The sequence below is a fragment of the Xenia sp. Carnegie-2017 genome, unplaced genomic scaffold, assembly GCF_021976095.1.
Source record: "Xenia sp. Carnegie-2017 unplaced genomic scaffold, XeniaSp_v1 HiC_scaffold_19, whole genome shotgun sequence".
NCBI lineage: Eukaryota > Metazoa > Cnidaria > Anthozoa > Malacalcyonacea > Xeniidae > Xenia > Xenia sp. Carnegie-2017.
This window is the reverse complement of record NW_025813481.1, coordinates 7,851,303-7,871,415: the sequence shown is the minus strand read 5'-3', so window position 1 is coordinate 7,871,415 and position 20,113 is coordinate 7,851,303. Positions and strand designations below refer to the sequence as shown.

At 34.3% G+C, this 20,113-nt stretch overlaps 1 protein-coding gene across 1 annotated transcript in view; it reads left to right on the top strand.

The window, feature by feature from the left end:
* Window positions 1–11,302, top strand: part of LOC124439570 — a 70,759-nt gene extending 59,457 nt beyond the window's left edge. Inside the window, exons 9-13 of the transcript XR_006946363.1 lie at window positions 2,812–2,913; window positions 3,473–3,613; window positions 5,990–6,159; window positions 9,829–9,930; window positions 10,490–11,302. The gene's annotated coding sequence lies outside the window, so the exon portion shown is untranslated. The remainder of the gene's footprint in view (window positions 1–2,811; window positions 2,914–3,472; window positions 3,614–5,989; window positions 6,160–9,828; window positions 9,931–10,489) is intronic.
* The last annotated feature ends 8,811 nt before the right edge of the window (window positions 11,303–20,113 follow it).

Here is a 20,113-nt window from a genome sequence, read left to right as displayed (position 1 = left end):
AGTTGTCGAAACGTCAATCAACATCAACACTAACAGTCCTTCTCAGGACTCTACTAACCTGGACGATCTAAATCTACAAACATGTAATCATTTTTTCAACCAAAAGTCTTGTGCACATTTACGGGGCTCAGTTTCAAGTAGCTAATATCAGGCAACATATCTGAATTTGTTTTATGTACCATTTACCTTGATCACAAAAACAGGAAAACAAACAATCTCAATTATGGCGGCAACTAAACCATATTTTATAAATAGTTTTTAATAAACATGTTTCAACATCTCATGATGCCACAGTATATAAGAAAAGTATTATGTTTGTGATAAATATATAAAAAGTGATATGATACATACAATTTTACTCTTATATATTTATCACAAACATAATACTCTTTCTTAAATACTGAAGATGGCATCATGAGATGTTGAAACATGTTTATTTAAAAAAACTTGTCGTATTTACTTAATGCGCTTTATCAATGATACTATTACGCAGTTACGGTAAACCATGTTTACAGAAATATCCACTGCTGAATATCGGATATGCGTGATCAACCGACTAACCACAAAGGTACGCACGGTAAATTTCCCCCCATCTTAAAAACAACAAAATTTAACAGTTCTAAATGATACAACATGCTTGTGCTGTCTTTTTGCAGAAAATGCTTTTTATGATAAAAGAACGTTAAATGCAAAGAAACTAGGAAACACCTCAGCGAAAGAATTGCCAAAAAGCAGCTGACATTTGTATAAAAATCTAACACTTCGAATGTTCAACTTGTATATTTTTCCAATACAAGCGTTGTCGGTTTTAACATATTAAACGTTAACTGAACTGAGAAAAGAGTAATTGGGCTCAGTTAAGTTTTTCGAGCATATCAAGCAGAAAGCAGCAATTCCATATTATACATTGTGGACGTAGTATTGTAGAGCAATTGTTCTTATATTTGATTACTTTAAAATGTTCTAATGTAATGAAATGGTTTACTTTATTAGAATTATGTTTTGTAAATTAAATTGCTATATCTTTCATTGACCATTTAACTATTTAGTTAATTGGGTCAGCATGGAGTCTGACCACTGTGATTTATCTATTAAAGCGGTTGTCGTCGTTGAAGACGAACGCATATAGGCCTACCAAATAAAACTTTTTTCAAATAACACGTTTGTAATGAATATATTTTCTGGAATCAATTTGCACGAGGTCAATGTTACAATACCTTACTATCTATAAAGACGTTTCTAGCAACTCGATTCTTTCGATTTTGTAAGAATAAGCGGAAACGCATTTTTATGTACTGTATTACACTGCTTTTTATAACATTATCCTACATCATTTTGAAATAAAACCTTATTATGAACTAATCAATGCATGGGAATATTTTTTTAGAAATTTGGAATTGTACAGTTTCCAAGACATATGTTTACACGAAGAGCAACAATTAAAAATAGCTGTGGCATATACAGATCTTTCCTTTTCGTTTAATGTCTTTACATTATCTACTTTAATTTATGTACTTTAGATCAATCGGATAACAGGACAGATGCTATTTATAAAATATCAATTACCTAATTACCTAGCGTATGTGTAAATTATCGAATACTTAGCTATTGAAGTGCACATGTTTACTCTGTACCATATCGTAGAATTCCCAGCGCCATCTTTCTCCTGTTCTTTTTTATAAGATTTCACACCAATCACACGCTTAACGTACCAACTAATTTTCGGTGAATTAGGGATCAAGTGAACTCTAGAAAGATCACTTTGATGCTGCCTCTTATATACAGACCGTTGTCGTTTTGTAAGGCGCTATTTAGTATGACGTATCTAATCACTGTCGACATCAATCTATGAATGTGATCTTTCCTTCTGTTGGCTGTTAAGATAGTTACAAAATATATTTGCAACTGGCTAGAATACCTGTGTTTACAATGGTATTCCTGCTACATAATCTTTATTTGTACGTGACTCCCATTGACATGTCTTTGTGCTAATAACAGGGTCTTACCTTGTGTTTCGTCGCTTGACAGCTATGAGCCTCGTCGTACTAGCAATATATTTACTGGTACATTAACTTTATGTAATTTTGGTTGGATGAAATCCACGGATTAATAAATCACGTACAATAAAGTCATTGAAGTCCTCCGCAATCCTCCGCAATCCCCCGGATTAGTTTGTCCCGAACGTGAAAACGTCTAAGCGATATTTATATATTGCTAACATTCTCGTTTGTTTCGGCTGGTAATATTCCAAACAAACGAACCAGTGTCTACTAACCTAAATGGAAAACGAAAACCTTACTGTTATATGGTCATTCTTTGTGGGCACCATATAACTGAAGCAAGCTGCTATTCGTAATCGTGACTTATGGCGTCTTTTGCACATAGTTTCCATGCATTATTCCACATATCGATGTAGCGCCGGTGTATCACAGTGTACATAAATGTAACCATAGGTATCCCATTACCCTTATAGTCGTCAATTCAAGAAAAACGCGTAAGTGTGTTGGACTTTAGTGAATATTTAGCTCGCATTTCCGGGTGGGAAGAAAGCTTAAGCCTGGTTATGATGTTTTTGCAAGGTCATGATGTTGACATGCTCGTCTTGAACTTCGTGCTTCCACCTGCGGCTGGTTTTTCAAAATGCAATTGCTCTAACGGTTTTTCTGATCGGTTTTAGAACAATGCAAGATGAAGGCTCCTGTTTGATAAGCGCTTTTTTATGTTTGAATTTCACGTGAAAGTTATTCACTTTATAATGTGTCCACTATAAACCTGACTATTTCAAACATTCAATTTTGTTTTCAAATGTAGGAAATGAACCACGCGTATACCTAGTGAGCCCTGCCAACAGGAAACGGAGTGGGATGATCCAAATTTTTACCATGAGATCATAAATCGGAAACACGAAAAAAGGTAATGTGAAATTTACGATTGTCTCGAAAAGCAGATCAGTCATTTCAAATCGAAATAAATTTATATTTCATTAAATATATTTTATTAAATACGTTTCACATAAATAGTGCCATTCTATTGAAATGGGAATAATTTAAAATACAATAATAATATTTATGATAAATATAATAATCTTTTAAATAGTATCTATGCGTACAACAATTAAAATGCTCTTCCTAAAGATGCCAGATTTCTACATTAAATAAGATAATTGACTCTCCTAATAATATACTTATGCTTCTACTTTGTCGATTATATTATATGAAATTTAGAAAATACATTTATATTTTTTGTGTCACATGACATAATTTGCAATTTCAATTGTATAAATAGTTTAAAACGATAAGCTTCGATGTCTCTGGATTGCATTCAACTTGCTTTTTCGCAGCCAAGTAAGACTCCTTTATCTTTTTTGAGTACGAGTTTGTTGTCACCTTCAAATTCGATTGTTGTTGAATACTCCATAACAGGATTGTAACCTTTCATGCATTGCCACTTGTAACCTTGACCTATGTTGTAGACTTGTTGTGCGTTTGATGGGAACGGCTTTGTCCGGCAACCGACGACCCATGTTTCATTTTTCACGATGGCGTATTGAACTTGAACTTTCACTTCATGACAGCCTGGCTTACATTGGAGATCTATAATGGGAAATATAACTGTAAGATGGCTTTCTGCTTAGTTAAATTATCGCTTTTACGGACAATTCGAATTTTTCAATTCTAATTTGAATGTCATCGAAAGGTCATCTTAGCCAATTGAAGCGTTGTAAAGGAAAAGTGTATGGATTGCTTAGGAACGTTGGGTATTTTTACCCTTCAGGAAAATCAAGAATTGAAATATCCATTGTGACCTACGGCATCTTGATTTACTGTATATAAAGACTCATTGTAATACACAATTTCGACTTACTTGGTTTACTGAGGTTCTCTGGTAATGTTCGTTCGAAATTTTCGGGGTTGTTGCTTCTAATGCATGTGCTTCTCTTCGCTCTCCGTAGCAGGCGTTGAGATAGGGTGCCCTGTTTCGAACTTGATTTGACCAGGATGCAGGATACCAGAACAGCCAGAATCTGTAATAAGAAATTGCATTGTTATCTCAAGATGCTAACATATACATGATTTGAAAAACTTTAATAGAAATTGGTCGGAATTTTCATAGTTTGTATGGGTCACTTGTGTACTAAGCATGAGTCATAATTTACGTGGTTTCGGCTACGAAGCCATGATGGCATATCAAAACCTCGTTGTTAAATCTCTCATTTATCACATTAGGAATATTTAGTTTCAGTTGGTGTAAGATAAATTTGATCAAAAGAAAATAGTCTGATGAATTTCTCTTTATGAAAAGTCTAAGATTGCTCGATATCAATTTTTCTAATCAACTGTTTTCGCTCAATTTTTTAACTTTAATTTATAATGAATAGGCAGCTTACCTTTAAGACACTAGTCTTGTTGAAAGTAACTTTAACATTCACCATTTTCTTTTTCTTTACGATATTAACGACAAACTTTCTGCGTATCAGTAAGTTGTGGTGATTCGAACACTTGAAGATCAAATTTGATTTTCGACCCGATCACCGTCGATATTTATAAACTTGTTTCTGGTTATTTTTAAATACATTACTTAAACTGAACAGGGCTTGAGCGTATTACAATTCACTTCCGTTGGGCGGTTGCTCGCTACTTTTGACGTTTCTCAAGAATTTGAAAGCTTAGCGTTGTAGCGCTTGTAGCACTTAACCGATTGCTATACATGATATTGGTCTCTTTAAAAATTGACCGTCGGTATCGTTATGACTTATATGCTTCAAATAGCCGCCGACACTATGATGTAGTTTTAACAGAAAATAATTGGTTGTCGATATATGTGAATGAAGGATTTTTATGTAGAAATATAGTCAAATATTGTCAAAGGCCATACGACTACTGCCTAAAACTATATAAAAACCTTATGATTAGAACACTCTTATAGCTACCACTTATAGCAATACGCGAAGTCTTAGAGTATAGTACATAATCAGTATTTTTATTTGCTTGGCTATTACATGTCAGCATTTACACATAGCTGTAGAAACTCGTTCGAATTCCCACGTGTGTGTTTGGAAAGTACAATTACATAAGAGCTCCTGTACTTTTTCTCATTTCCATTCCCCAGCGCAAAAACTTCGCATGAATAATCTACTCGGAGTTTTATTGTATTTTTGTGTTGAGAATGTATTTTTTTTAACATGAGTACATTATTTCAATATCATCGTTGCACATCCACACTGACACACGTAGCTTTTAAATTGGCTTACTGTAAAAAGTCCTGTGACGGTGTATCCGATGGAAAGTCTGTATCGTCGTAGCGACATACTTGATTAATTAGCCATGCTTATACATTTTGTGTTTCATCAAATTTTCTAAGAAACACAAGTTATTTTGAGGATGCGCAAATGCGAAAGACGTCAATGTAACTGCGACGGATGTTTAATAAATTTTTAAATAGTTATTTTGATGTATTAATAATTGATCAGACCTTTTGTGTTTTGAAAAGTTCAACGATGGACAATTGAACAACTTAAATAGCCATACATGCGGACATAAAGCTTCCTTTTTTGACGATAAGTCGTGTTTGTAAATGTAGATCGTCCAGGTTCCGATTAGTTCAGTGCTTATAGAAGGACTGTTGGTGTTGGTGTTGACTGTGGGGATGACTAAGGATGTCGAAACGTCGGTCGATATCAACAGCAACATTCCTCTTAGGACATGCCACTGTGCAGACATGTCACGACACTCTTTGATTTAAACCGTTTAACAGGGGAGTTGAATTTTCATCAACACAATGATTTATTTAATATGTATGTCACGTTTCAAAACAAAGCACGTTTACCATTTTTAGTAGCTACGAGTCTTTCAATATCCTTAAATGAACAACCACTCAATTATTGTAATTTCCTTTCGTATTCTTGAACCGAAGAAAAGCGATATCTTTGCTAAAGTGACTAGTGGGTGATAAAGCAAAGTTGTCATTGGCTTCGAAATTTTAAATTTAGAATACGAACACTGGATTTTCACGAGGCGATGAAGGTTGATCATCTATTATGTCGTAGACATATTTTCCTGACTTCAAAACTAAATGGACTTTGGAGGAACTCGAGATTCGATTGAATATGATTTTTGGGGGGACTTATAATTAATAGAAATTCTCAAAGTAAAATATCAGGTAAGAAAAAATTTGATGGCCTTTGGAGTGCACAGCCCATCTCCTAATGACCTATACATAAAAGTATAGGAATCTACACGTTATTGTGGTAAAAATGGCTCATTCGAAACTCGGCCAATTCGAAACACTTGCATGAAAGGGAACACGTGTGATAGAATCTTTCCTTTTCAAGGGTCAAGGGAAATAGTAGCTACAATGCTTAACACTGTTAACTCGAAAGCAAATTGCCGACATAACGTGCTACTCACTGACAAGGTTGAAGTTTTTTAGAAAATTCAGATGCTTGGGACTGCTGCTTTGTAAGCACGTGCTTCTCCTAGCTCTTCCCAATAGGTCTTCTGATAGACTGCCGTGTTTCCATGATAAGACTACTGTTGAGGATGAGAGGAATGCCAGAACCTGTCCATGGAACGATTGCGATTGTTTTGTAAACATGCGCATGCGTATATACGATCTATTTTATTCATCTCGCAGCTTTTAATGAAAACCTGCGCAAACGCAGCGACTAGCAAAGTCAGTATTATTTATTTTGGGTTTTTATGATGTATTTTTTCCAGTGCCCAACTGATACGATACACTAAATCATTTACACCTAGCCCTGAACATTTGCACCTTGTCATGCAATTGGGAAATTTTATAGTTCATTGCTTCTTAATAAAGTAAATGATTTGTATCCGGGAGTATCGCTATATGTTTGTAGATGTAGATCGTCCAGGTTAGCAGAGTCCTGAGAAGGACTGTTGGTGTTGATGTTTACTGACGTTTCGTCTTGACTCTGAAGATGACTACCGTTAAGGTTGTCGAAACGTCAATCAACATCAACACTAACAGTCCTTCTCAGGACTCTACTAACCTGGACGATCTAAATCCACAAACATGTAATCATTTTTTTCAACCAAAAAGTCTTGTGCACATTTACGGGGGCTCAGTTTCAAGTAGCTAATATCAGGCAACATATCTGAATTTGTTTGTATGTACCATTTACCTTGAATCACAAAAACAGGAAAACAAACAATCTCAATTATGGCGGCAACTAAACCATATTTTATAAATAGTTTTTAAAATAAACATGTTTCAACATCTCATGATGCCATTTTCATTATGTTTGTGATAAATATATATAAAAGTGATATGATACAGTGATACAATTTTTACAATTATGAGTAGATTATTATATATGTATAAATTGTGTCACTGTGTCATATATATTTATCACAAACATAATACTCTTTCTTAAATACTGAAGATGGCATCATGAGATGTTGAAACATGTTTATTTTAAAAAAAACTTGTCGTATTTACTCATTGCACTTTATCAATGATACTATTACGCAGTTACGGTAAACCATGTTTACAGAAATATCCACTGCTGAATATCGGATATGCGTGATCAACCGACTAACCACAAAGGTACGCACGGTAAATTTCCCCCCATCTTAAAAACAACAAAATTTAACAGTTCTAAATGATACAACATGCTTATGTTGTCTTTTTGCAGAAAATACTGTGTTACAAAATGCTTTTTATGATAAAAGAACGTTAAATGCAAAGAAACTAGGAAACTCCTCAGCGAAAGAAGTGCCAAAAAGCAGCTGACATTTGTATAAAAATCTAACACTTCGAATGTTCAACTTGTATATTTTTTCCAATACAAGCGTTGTCGGTTTTAACATATTAAACGATAACTGAACTGAGAAAAGAGTAATTGGGCTCAGTTAAGTTTTTTTCCAGCATATCAAGCAGAAAGCAGCAATTCTATACTATACATTGTGAACGTAGTATTGTAGAGCAATTGTTCTTATATTTGATTACTTTAAAATGTTCTAATGTAATGAAATGGTTTACTTTTTTAGAATTATGTTTTTGTAGATTAAATTATTATATCTTTCATTGACCATTTAACTATTTAGTTAATCGGGTCAGCATGGAGTCTGACCACTGTGATTTATCTATTAAAGCGGTTGTCGTCGTTGAAGACGAACGCATATAGGCCTACCAAATAAAACATTTTTCAAATAACACGTTTGTAATGAATATATTTTCTGGAATCAATTTGCACGAGGTCAATGTTACAATACCTTACTATCTATAAAGACGTTTCTAGCAACTCGATTCTTTCGATTTTGTAAGAATAAGCGGAAACGCATTTTTTATGTACTGTATTACACTGCTTTTTATAACATTATCCTACATCATTTTGAAATAAAACCTTATTATGAACTAATCAATGCATGGGAATATTTTTTTAGAAATTTGGAATTGTACAGTTTCCAAGACATATGTTTACACGAAGAGCAACAATTAAAAATAGCTGTGGCATATACAGATCTTTCCTTTTCGTTTAATGTCTTTACGTTATCTACTTTAATTTATGTACTTTAGATCAACCGGATAACAGGGCAGACGCTATTTATAAAATATCAATTACCTAATTACCTAGCGTATTTGTAAATTATCGAATACTTAGCTATTGAAGTGCACATGTTTACTTACTTTAATAACATATCGTAGAATTCCCAGCGCCATCTTTCTCCTGTTCTTTTTATAAGATTTCACACCAATCACACGCTTAACGTACCAACTAATTTTCGGTGAATTAGGGATCAAGTGAACTCTAGAAAGATCACTTTGATGCTGCCTCTTATATACAGACCGTTGTCGTTTTGTAAGGCGCTATTTAGTATGACGTATCTAATCACTGTCGACATCAATCTATGAATGTGACCTTTCCTTCTGTTGGCTGTTAAGATAGTTACAAAATATATTTGCAACTGGCTAGAATACCTGTGTTTACAATGGTATTCCTGCTACATAATCTTTATTTGTACGTGACTCCCATTGACATGTCTTTGTGCTAATAACAGGGTCTTACCTTGTGTTTCGTCGCTTGACAGCTATGAGCCTCGTCGTACTAGCAATATATTTACTGGTACATTAACTTTATGTAATTTTGGTTGGATGAAATCCACGGATTAATAAATCACGTACAATAAAGTCATTGAAGTCCTCCGCAATCCCCGGATTAGTTTGTCTCGAACGTGAAAACGTCTAAGCGATATTTATATATTGCTAACATTCTCGTTTGTTTCGGCTGGTAATATTCCAAACAAACGAACCAGTGTCTACTAACCTAAATGGAAAACGAAAACCTTACTGTTATATGGTCATTCTTTGTGGGCACCATATAACTGAAGCAAGCTGCTATTCGTAATCGTGCCTTATGGCGTCTTTTGCACATAGTTTCCATGCATTATTCCACATATCGATGTAGCGCCGGTGTATCACAGTGTACATAAATGTAACCATAGGTATCCCATTACCCTTATAGTCGTCAATTCAAGAAAAACGCGTAAGTGTGTTGGACTTTAGTGGAATATTTAGCTCGGATTTCCTGAATGGGAAGAAAGCTTAAGCCTGGTTATGATGTTTTTTGCAAGGTCATGATGTTGACATGCTCGTCTTTAACTTCGTGCTTCCACCTGCGGTTGGTTTTTCGATATGCAATTGCTCCAACGGTTTTTCTGATCGGTTTTAGAACAATGCAAGATGAAGGCTCCTGTTTGATAAGCGCTTTTTTATGTTTGAATTTCACGTGAAAGTTATTCACTTTATAATGTTTCCACTATAAACCTGACAATTTCAAACATTCAGTTTTGTTTTCAAATGTAGGAAATGAACCACGCGTATACCTAGTGAGCCCTGTCAACAGGAAACGGAGTGGGATGATCCAAATTTTTACCATGAGATCATAAATCGGAAACACGAAAAAAGGTAATGTGAAATTTACGATTGTCTCGAAAAGCAGATCAGTCATTTCAAATCGAAATAAATTTATATTTCATTAAATATATTTTATTAAATACGTTTCACATAAATAGTGCCATTCTATTGAAATGGGAATAATTTAAAATACAATAATAATATTTATGATAAATATAATAATCTTTTAAATAGTATCTATGCGTACAACAATTAAAATGCTCTTCCTAAAGATGCCAGATTTCTACATTAAATAAGATAATTGACTCTCCTAATAATATACTTATGCTTCTACTTTGTCGATTATATTATATGAAATTTAGAAAATGCTTTTATGTTTTTTGTGTCACATGACATAATTTGCAATTTCAATTGTATAAATAGTTTAAAACGATAAGCTTCGATGTCTCTGGATTGCATTCAACTTGCTTTTTCGCAGCCAAGTAAGACTCCTTTACCTTTTTTGAGTACGAGTTTGTCATCACCTTCAAATTCGATTGTTGTTGGATACTCCATAACAGGATTGTAACCTTTCATGCATTGCCACTTGTAACCTTGACCTATGTTGTAGACTTGTTGTGCGTTTGATGGGAACGGCTTTGTCCGGCAACCGACGACCCATGTTTCATTTTTCACGATGGCGTATTGAACTTGAACTTTCACTTCATGACAGCCTGGCTTACATTGGAGATCTATAATGGGAAATATAACTGTAAGATGGCTTTCTGCTTAGTTAAATTATCGCTTTTACGGACCATTCGAATTTTTCAATTCTAATTTGAATGTCATCGAAAGGTCATCTTAGCCAATTGAAGCGTTGTAAAGGAAAATTGTATGGATTGCTTAGGAAAGTTGGGTATTTTTACCCTTCAGGAAAATCAAGAATTGAAATATCCATTGTGACCTACGGCATCTTGATTTACTGTATATAAAGAGTCATTGTAATACACAATTTCGACTTACTTGGTTTACTGAGGTTCTCTGGTAATGTTCGTTCGAAATTTTCGGGGTTGTTGCTTCTAATGCATGTGCTTCTCTTCGCTCTCCGTAGCAGGCGTTGAGATAGGGTGCCCTGTTTCGAACTTGATTTGACCAGGATGCAGGATACCAGAACAGCCAGAATCTGTAATAAGAAATTGCATTGTTATCTCAAGTAGCTAACATATACATGATTTGAAAAACTTTAATAGAAATTGGTCGGAATTTTCATAGTTTGTATGGGTCACTTGTGTACTAAGCATGAGTCATAATTTACGTGGTTTAGGCTACAAAGCCATGATGGCATATCTAAACCTCGTTGTTAAATCTCTCATTTATTACATTAGGAATATTTAGTTTCAGTTTGTGTAAGATAAATTTGATCAAAAAAAAATACTCTGATAAATTTGTCTTTATGAAAAGTCTAAGAATGCTCGATATCAATTTTTCTAATCAACTGTTTTCGCTCAATTTTTTAACTTTAATTTATAATGAACAAGCAGCCTACCTTTACGACACTAATCTTGTTGAAAGTAACTTTAACATTCACCATTTTCTTTTTCTTTACGATATTAACGACAAACTTTCTGCGTATCAGTAAGTTGTGGTGATTCGAACACTTGAAGATCAAATTTGATTTTCGACCCGATCACCGTCGATATTTATAAACTTGTTTCTGGTTATTTTTAAATACATTACTTAAACTGAACAGGGCTTGAGCGTATTACAATTCAGTTCCGTTGGGCGGTTGCTCGCTACTTTTGACGTTTCTCAAGAATTTGAAAGCTTCGCGTTGTAGCGCTTGTAGCACTTAACCGATTGCTATACATGATATTGGTCTCTTTAAAAACTGGCCGTCGGTATCGTTATGACTTATATGCTTCAAATAGCCGCCGACACTATGATGTAGTTTTAACAGAAAATAATTGGTTGTCGATGTATGTGAATGCAGGATGTTTTATGTAGAAATATAGTCAAATATTGTCAAAGATTAGGCCATACGACTACTGCCTAAAACTATAAAAAAACCTTATGATTAGAACACTCTTATAGCTACCACTTATAGCAATACGCGAAGTCTTAGAGTATAGTACATAATCAGTATTTTTATTTGCTTGGCTATTACATCTCAGCATTTGCACATAGCTGTAGAAACTCGTTCGAATTCCCACGTGTGCGTTTGGAAAGTACAATTGCATAAGAGCTCCTGTACTTTTTCTCATTTCCATTCCCCAGCGCAAAAACTTCGCATGAATAATCTACTAGGAGTTTTATTGTATTTTTGTGTTGAGAATGTATTTTTTTTAACATGAGTACATTATTTCAATATCGTCGTTGCACATCGACACTGACACACGTAACCTTTAAATTGGCTTACTGTAAAAAAGTCCTGTGACCGTGTGGTGTATACGATGAAAAGTCTGTATCGTCGTAGCGACATACTTGATTAATTAGCCATGCTTATACATTTTGTGTTTCATGAAATTTTCCAAGAAACACACGTTATTTTGAGGATGCGCAAATGCGAAAGACGTCAATGTAACTGAGACGGATGTTTAATAAATTTTTAGATAGCTAGTTATGTTGATGTATTAATAATTGATCTGACCTTTTTGTGTTTTTGAATTAGTTCAACGATGGACAATTGAACAACTTAAATAGCCATACATGTGGACATAAAGCTTTCTTTTTTGACGATAAGTCGTGTTTGTAAATGTAGATCGTCCAGGTTCCGATTAGTTCAGTGCTTATAGAAGGACTATTGGTGTTGGTGTTGACTGTTAGGATGACTAAGGATGTCGAAACGTCGGTCGATATCAACAGCAACATTCCCTCTATAGGACATGTCACTGTGGAGACATGTCACGACACTCTTTGATTTAAACCGTTTAACAGGGAGTTGAAATTTCATCAAAACAATGACTTATTTAATATGTTTGTCACGTTTCAAAAGAAAGCACGTTTACCATTTTTAGTAGCTACGAGTCTTTCAATATCCTTAAATGAACAACCACTCAATTATTGTAATTTCCTTTCGTATTCTTGAACCGAAGAAAAGCTATATCTTGGCTAAAGTGACTAGTGGGTGATAAAGCAAAGTTGTCATCGGCTTCGAAATTTTAAATTTAGTATACGAACACTAGATTTTCACGAGGTGATGAAGGTTGATCATCTATTATGTCGTAGACATATTTTCCTGACTTCAAAACTAAATGGACTTTGTAGGAACTCGAGATTCGATTGAATATGATGTTTTTTGCGAATTATAATTAATAGAAATTCTCAAAGTAAAATATCAGTTAAGAAAAAGAAAATTTGATGGCCTTTGGAGTGCACAGCCCATCACCTAATGACCTATATATAAAAGTATAAGAAACTACACGTTATTGTGGTAAAAATGGCTCATTTGAAACTCGGCCAATTCGAAACACTTGCATGAAAGGGAACACGTGTGATAGAATCTTTCCTTTTCAAGGGTCAAGGGAAATAGTAGCTACAATGCTTAACACTGTTAACTCGAAAGCAAAATGCCGCCGAACTCGAACGCCCACGACTTACGACTAACAGTATGTATGATCAATAAATGAGCGAGTGTTTGAAGAAACCCAGAAATTAGCTAAAACTATTGCTACGAAGCTAAAAGTAAACAAATGTAACCGAATAATACTGGTCTATCTGCTTTAGATTGCTGTAAGGTTGATATTAACGCTTATGTCACAGTGTTAATGTGGTCACGTTGTTTCATGGGAAAGAACACTTTACAAATTGACTTTACTGCTTATAAGTGTACGTAACATATATATATATAATTAGCTACGTGTATTAATTTTCTTGCGCATGATTGTTTAATGATTTGTCATAATTATTTATAATTATAAATATAATTATAATTTGTATGATTGTTTGACTTTGGTGCATACGTCTCGTTTTTTTATTTGTTTGAAAGAAACTTGTGTAGCTTTTAATGATTTTCGGCCACTCAGTTTATAATATACTTACAGTGCAATTACAAATTTTTACAATGCAACCACCCATTTAGTTTAAGTCCTAATTACGAATGAAATGCACTGCAGCAAAGCAATCGTAATTTTGTCTTTGACGTGGTTTGATTGACACCAATTTTCATTGTATTTGTATCGTCCCACGTATCTATTTAGTTGTCCCTCAGTGTACATAAACATCTCTTGAAGTACCCCTTAAAAACATCGAAGTTTCTTTGGACTTTGGATGCCGTAGGAATGTTTAGCGCGTATTTTCCGGAATGGAAAGAAGTCTCAAGACAGTTTACAATTTCCCTGGCTTGGGTCATGATCTCTAAAGACAATTTAAAGCTTAAATGCATACAAGAAACTATTCCTGAATGTCAATGTCAGGCTGGCAACTTCCAAAGTCCATATGTACATCTGTACTGTCAGAGGCCGTCGTTAGTCATGGTATATTGACCCCAGTTGCATTTGATGGGTCAGGTCGCTCTTGGTTTTTATTGATGGTGGTGTGAAGATCAGCAGTAAAATTTACTTGCAAATGTTGCAAGAGAAAGTGTTAACTTGAGTTAAAAGAAAGTCGTTAGATGTTTTTTACATCTTCGCTCTAGATGAATTAAGGCTCTCGCTCACACATCCAAGTCAACACAGACATGATGCAAAGATCATTTCAGTAATTTTGGAGACGAAATATTGTCTCACTCGAGTCAAGGCATCAATCGGATAGACTCTGCTCTCTGGTCAATCTTTAACAATGCTGTTTTTGCTCGCTCCTACTCAATTACAAATGTGTCATATCTAAAGGTGGCTCTTCAGTCTTCAAAGGCAAAGCTAGATACGACGATGCTCTAGCGAACATGCAATTTAGTTGCCACACGTTTGCAGGCTATGACCTTAGTGGAATTTTTTCATTTTGAAGCTTAAAATTGCTATAATTGATTCACAATTATTCTACATCATTTTGTGTGTCTCCAATTTCATCATCGTACCTTATGTAGATTTTGTGCTAACTTGTTGAGTACCCTTCGTAAATTTTTAAGATAAATCAAGCATTGAAAATCGATTTAGCTACTCTAAATGAAAGATTAGCCATGTTGATAGTTTGGGCTCAATGAGAATGTTGATAGTTTGGGCTCAATGAGAATGTTGATAATTTGGGCTCAATGAGAAAAGGAAACTACTTTTTGGCTTTATTTTATTTATATATTTTAAAATAATTTCACAGAAATTATGCTATTTATTGCGATAAAAATAATTTAAAATAATATTTTATAAATAATGAGATTAATCTAGATAATATCTATGCCAACAACAATTGAAATGTTCTTCTTAAAATTGCTAAATTTCTTCATTAAATAAATACAATTTACCCTCCGATTGAGGTATTTATAGCATTTTTCACATTTATACATATTTTTTAAACACATTGTATCAATTATATATCTTTTTATTATATTACATGGCATAATTTACTATTCAATGGTATAAATAATGATGGTTTAAATGATTAGCTTCGGTATCTTTGGATTTCCATCAACTTGCTTTTTCGCAGCCAAGTAAGACTCCTTTGCCTTTCTTGAGTACGAGTTTGTCATCACCTTCATATTCGACTGTTGTTGGATACTCCATAACAGGATTGTAACCTTTCTTGCATTGCCACTCGAAACCTTGACCATTGTTGAAGGCTCTTTCTGCGTTTGATGGGAACGGCGTTTCCCGACAGCCGACGACTACGGTTTTAAATTTTATCACAGCATATTTGACTTCTACTTTTATTTCGTTACAACCCGGTTTACATTGAAGTTCTATAAGAGATAAAAAAGAATTTTAGACTGTTGTTAGCGTAAATTTTTGAACTATACGTTTAAAGGGGACCATTTGATATTTTCAACTATTGTTATAGAAATCTCATCTTGAAGCATTGTAACTGAAAAATGCATCGCTTTGCTAATGAATAACGGTTTTGTACGGTTTTGTATCCTTGCAGAAAATTGAATGTTCCGTTAATTGTGACTCAGACATCTTAATTGATTTCTGTATAAAGGATAGTTGGCGAGCGATAGCTATATTCCATATAACTAGATAAAGCAATTTTTAAATCGTGTGATGCCCCGAAATTAATCTTTTTTTGCATATAATGCTTACTTGAAATAAGTTCTTTGGAAATGAATAATTTAGAATTTCGCTTTCACTGCTACTGATACAATTGCTTCTCTTGGCTCTTCGTAGCAAACGTTGAGATACGCTGTCGTTGTTTGGACGTGAACTGACCAGGGTGCAGGATAAAAGAACAGCAAGAATCTGTAATGACAAATTACATTATTATTATTATTCCAAGAAATGCACATGTATACATACTTGAAAAACGCGAATGTCGGTTTGCTTGAAGGGGATTTTTTTATTTGTTGTATGAGGAAAGGGGATTTTTAACGTTTGGATTTCTCTGACTTTTATGAAAAGAGTCTCTTTTCACGATTTTTCATAGAAATAAGGGCCTATCCTAACCTCTTTCTTATTTATTGGCTACCTTAGGAATATTTAGTTGTAGTCCCATTTTTGTTTGTGGCTGATAAATTTGATTCAAAAAAATTCTCAAATCGATGCTCTCGCAAAGAAAAGTTTTAACTTATCAAGTTATGTACTCAACTTTGTTTACTTTTTCCTAACTTTAAAACGACAACGAGCAGAAAAAGCTTACCTTCGTGACACTAATCTTGTTGAATGTAACTTTAACTGTCATCATTTTCTTTTTCTTTACTATATGAACGACAAACTTTCTGCGTATCAGTAAGTTGTAGTGATTCGAACACTTGCAGATTAAGTTTGACTCCTCATTCGGCTACCGTCGACTTATATAAACCTTTCTGGTTATTTTTATTTCATTACTTAAACTTTTTGGAGCGCTAGAGCGTATCAAAATTCAGTTCCGCCAAGTCCGTCCCTCCCTTCTTGTGACGTTATGTTATTTTCATGATACATTCCAAAGCTTATAGCGCTTGTAACACTTAACAGATTCCCACACATGATATTGGTAATGTATCGTTATCTATATACACGCTTGCAATAGGCCGGCCGGGATTTTACTTTTTTTTAAAGGAAAGAAGTTCAAGAAGTTCGTTGTGCGTTCAATTCGTTGTACGAATCGGCTTTCGGTGTGAGTGTATTCAAACTTGTCAGGATGTGCCCCTTGTGATCGCTTCCTCATGCTGTAAACCTGTATGAGCAGACTACTTTATTACGACTTATCAATACACTAATAACTAGTGTTGTACATAATTAATAACTGTTTTGATTTCAATTGCGAATACACGTGCACTAATACACCTGTTGGAGGTCGCTTAAACTTCCTCTATCTTTGCTGAAATGCACAATTTCATATGAACTTCTGTAAATTTTCTCGTGTATTTTCATATCCTAGCACAAAACTTTCCCAAGATGAATCTATTCGGTTTTATTCAATGTATGGTCTTTTTTAACATTGGCGCATTATTTCAATATCGTTGTGACATCCATTGTGAGACATAACATCTTAATTGGCTTACAGTAAAATTGTCGTCACCTTGTTCCAATGTCCCACGGAAATTCGGTTATCGTTGTAAATGTAGCTTATCCATCGCTTATACATTTTACGTTTTTCTAAGAAGCAAACGTTATTATGAGGATGCAAATACGACAAGACGTTAATATCTGTTACTGGAACGGATATTTAATATATTGTTTTCTAATTATGCTGATATATAGATAATTGGTCAATAGCCTGCTAATTGATAAGTCTCACCATGTGCTGAATTTTATAATTGCGCACAATTTGAGCAATGTGATCGTTGAACATCGAATAAAGCTATACATGTAGGCATAGAGCTTTCTGTCGAACAACAGGTCGTAAAATTTTTACTAAAACGTTGAAGTTTTTCTTCATCTTAAGCGAGTCCATTAATTGAGCGCGTTGTTTGCTATTATTTTGTCAAAACACGAACTACAGCGCACACGCCGAAGCTTATGTTTTCCTAAGATAGCAGACTGGTCGATCATTTCTTAATGATTTTATGATGATTTATCAGCATGCTGCCACTGTACTTTGAAAACACGATCAAAATACACTGCTTCCTTGTTCTGATCGAGTAATTTCATACTCAATAACATATGCTTATTAACTAATTGATACTTGTACAACCTACTATTAAAGTTTATTATTTAAATACTCTTCTTCTGACTCAAATAATAAGCCAACATATGATTCGTTGCTCGTTTTGTTCCATTTCGAAAGTCTCCAATCGCAGACTAAACGATTGACCGTCGTGTTGTTTTATATTTGTTGGCGTGTGTTTGTATTGCAGATTACTGTAGTGTCAAATGTATTTTAACACTTTAGAATCGTTAATAATGATAATTATTAGAAGGGCATTCTGTAATGGACTGTATAATTACTACTATAGATTACTGCAGTGTAGAATTGATTTTAACACTTTAGATTGAAAGAAATGACATCGTTCATATATATTATGGAATATTAATAACAATGATCTCAAAGCTTTCTTGCAGTAAGATATCGTAAGCAACTATAAAGACTTTTTTATTTCTTGCTCAAGTAGCTTATGACGATTTACAAGTGCGTTGCTTTTGTCAAATTATGGATGGTTTGTTAATTTTATAGATATGAGATGGACTTCGTTATGACAACCTCGAAATTCATGTTCCATGGTTCCCCTTGGAAAAAGCATATCGTCTGCAATGGCCGATTTTATTGTCAAACTTTGAAGGTCTCGGTTTTCTGTTGGTATCCCCCTCCCCGAACGTGATCGATTAACGGTAAGTATTTTCCTGTATGACCAAGCAGTAATAACTTAGTAAACTCTCTTTTCATGTCGAAATGTGCCCCCATAGCATGCATACAAGATTTTACAGTTCATTTTTTGTCGTCATACATGGTATTATGTAATTATGTTTGTCAATTATCATCCACTTGTGACCTCGGTGTTCGTTACCAACAACAAGCTGCGAAATTCTAACTTTTATAATCTAATCTTCATCGGCGACTTCGGCCGTTTTGGTGTTTTTTTTTGGGAGGGAAACTTAGGGGAAACACCTGGTGTTTATTACTCGATATAATGTCTGTAAATTACTTCCCAATCGTCACGCTTTAGATTTGTACACGACAGTTATAACTCGATTTTTACCCCGCTTGCCTATTTCATCACTGTTTGTAATTTTGGCGATTTTGATGACGTAAGGTGTTTATAATTACGGACTTGCGTGTGTAATTTAGTGTGATTTTAAAGTTTGTAAGTTGGGCTCATGATGAATTTGTATACTGTTCAAATTGAGCAGTGAGAGAGAATTACCCCCTTCCAGCACATTTTTGATCCAATGAAACATGTAGCCAAAATATGTTCTGAGTTTTTTGGTATCTCCATTTGCCAAAGAACGCGTGTATTGAAGAGACTGTTGACCTTTTAACCTGCATGTTTCGTGGGTGATTTTTGTCTCGGTTTTGTCTATCGAGTTTCGAATTACTTTTTTCCTAGATTTCGAAGGTAACCGGATGAAATAAAAAATCCAAAGATTTATTGATTTAGCTTATTTACCGATGGTTTAGGATAACATTTCACACAAGGGTCTATCTCGTTACGTTTTATTATATAGCTAAACAAGCCGCATGCTGACCAGAAAATAAGAGAAATACTGCAGTATGGAAATATTTCATTTAAAATCTTCATTTTTCAGGTAATGAAAGTCGTGTTTACTGGAGAAGTCTAATCAGTAAAAGTGTAAGTACTTTACATAAATGAAAATAAAGCTAAAGAAGCTTGTTTAGTTTGATGTTTATCAATGTTCGTCACTTCAATTGACTCTCAAGAGGACAATCGCAAAGGATGTCGAAACATCAGTCAACACCAACACGAACAGTTCTTCTCACGACGCAAATACAACCGGACGATTAACATGTACAAACATGTATAACGATACCAATGGGCGGGCTCAAAATCAAACCGTTCGATTTAATAGAGCTTGCCATACAGGAGTAATGAAATTTTATTTAAGATGTTCAAATATATTTAACATTCAATATATATTCAAGTCCAGATACGCTTGAAAATAAAGTACTTTGATCATTTTTGTAGCTACCAGATTAATTACAAGCCTTTCAAAATCTTTTAAACTAACAACCGATGAATATATATTTTCGTGTGTTTGTTGAACGTACAAGCAGGTATAAGTTGAGGCTTGACATT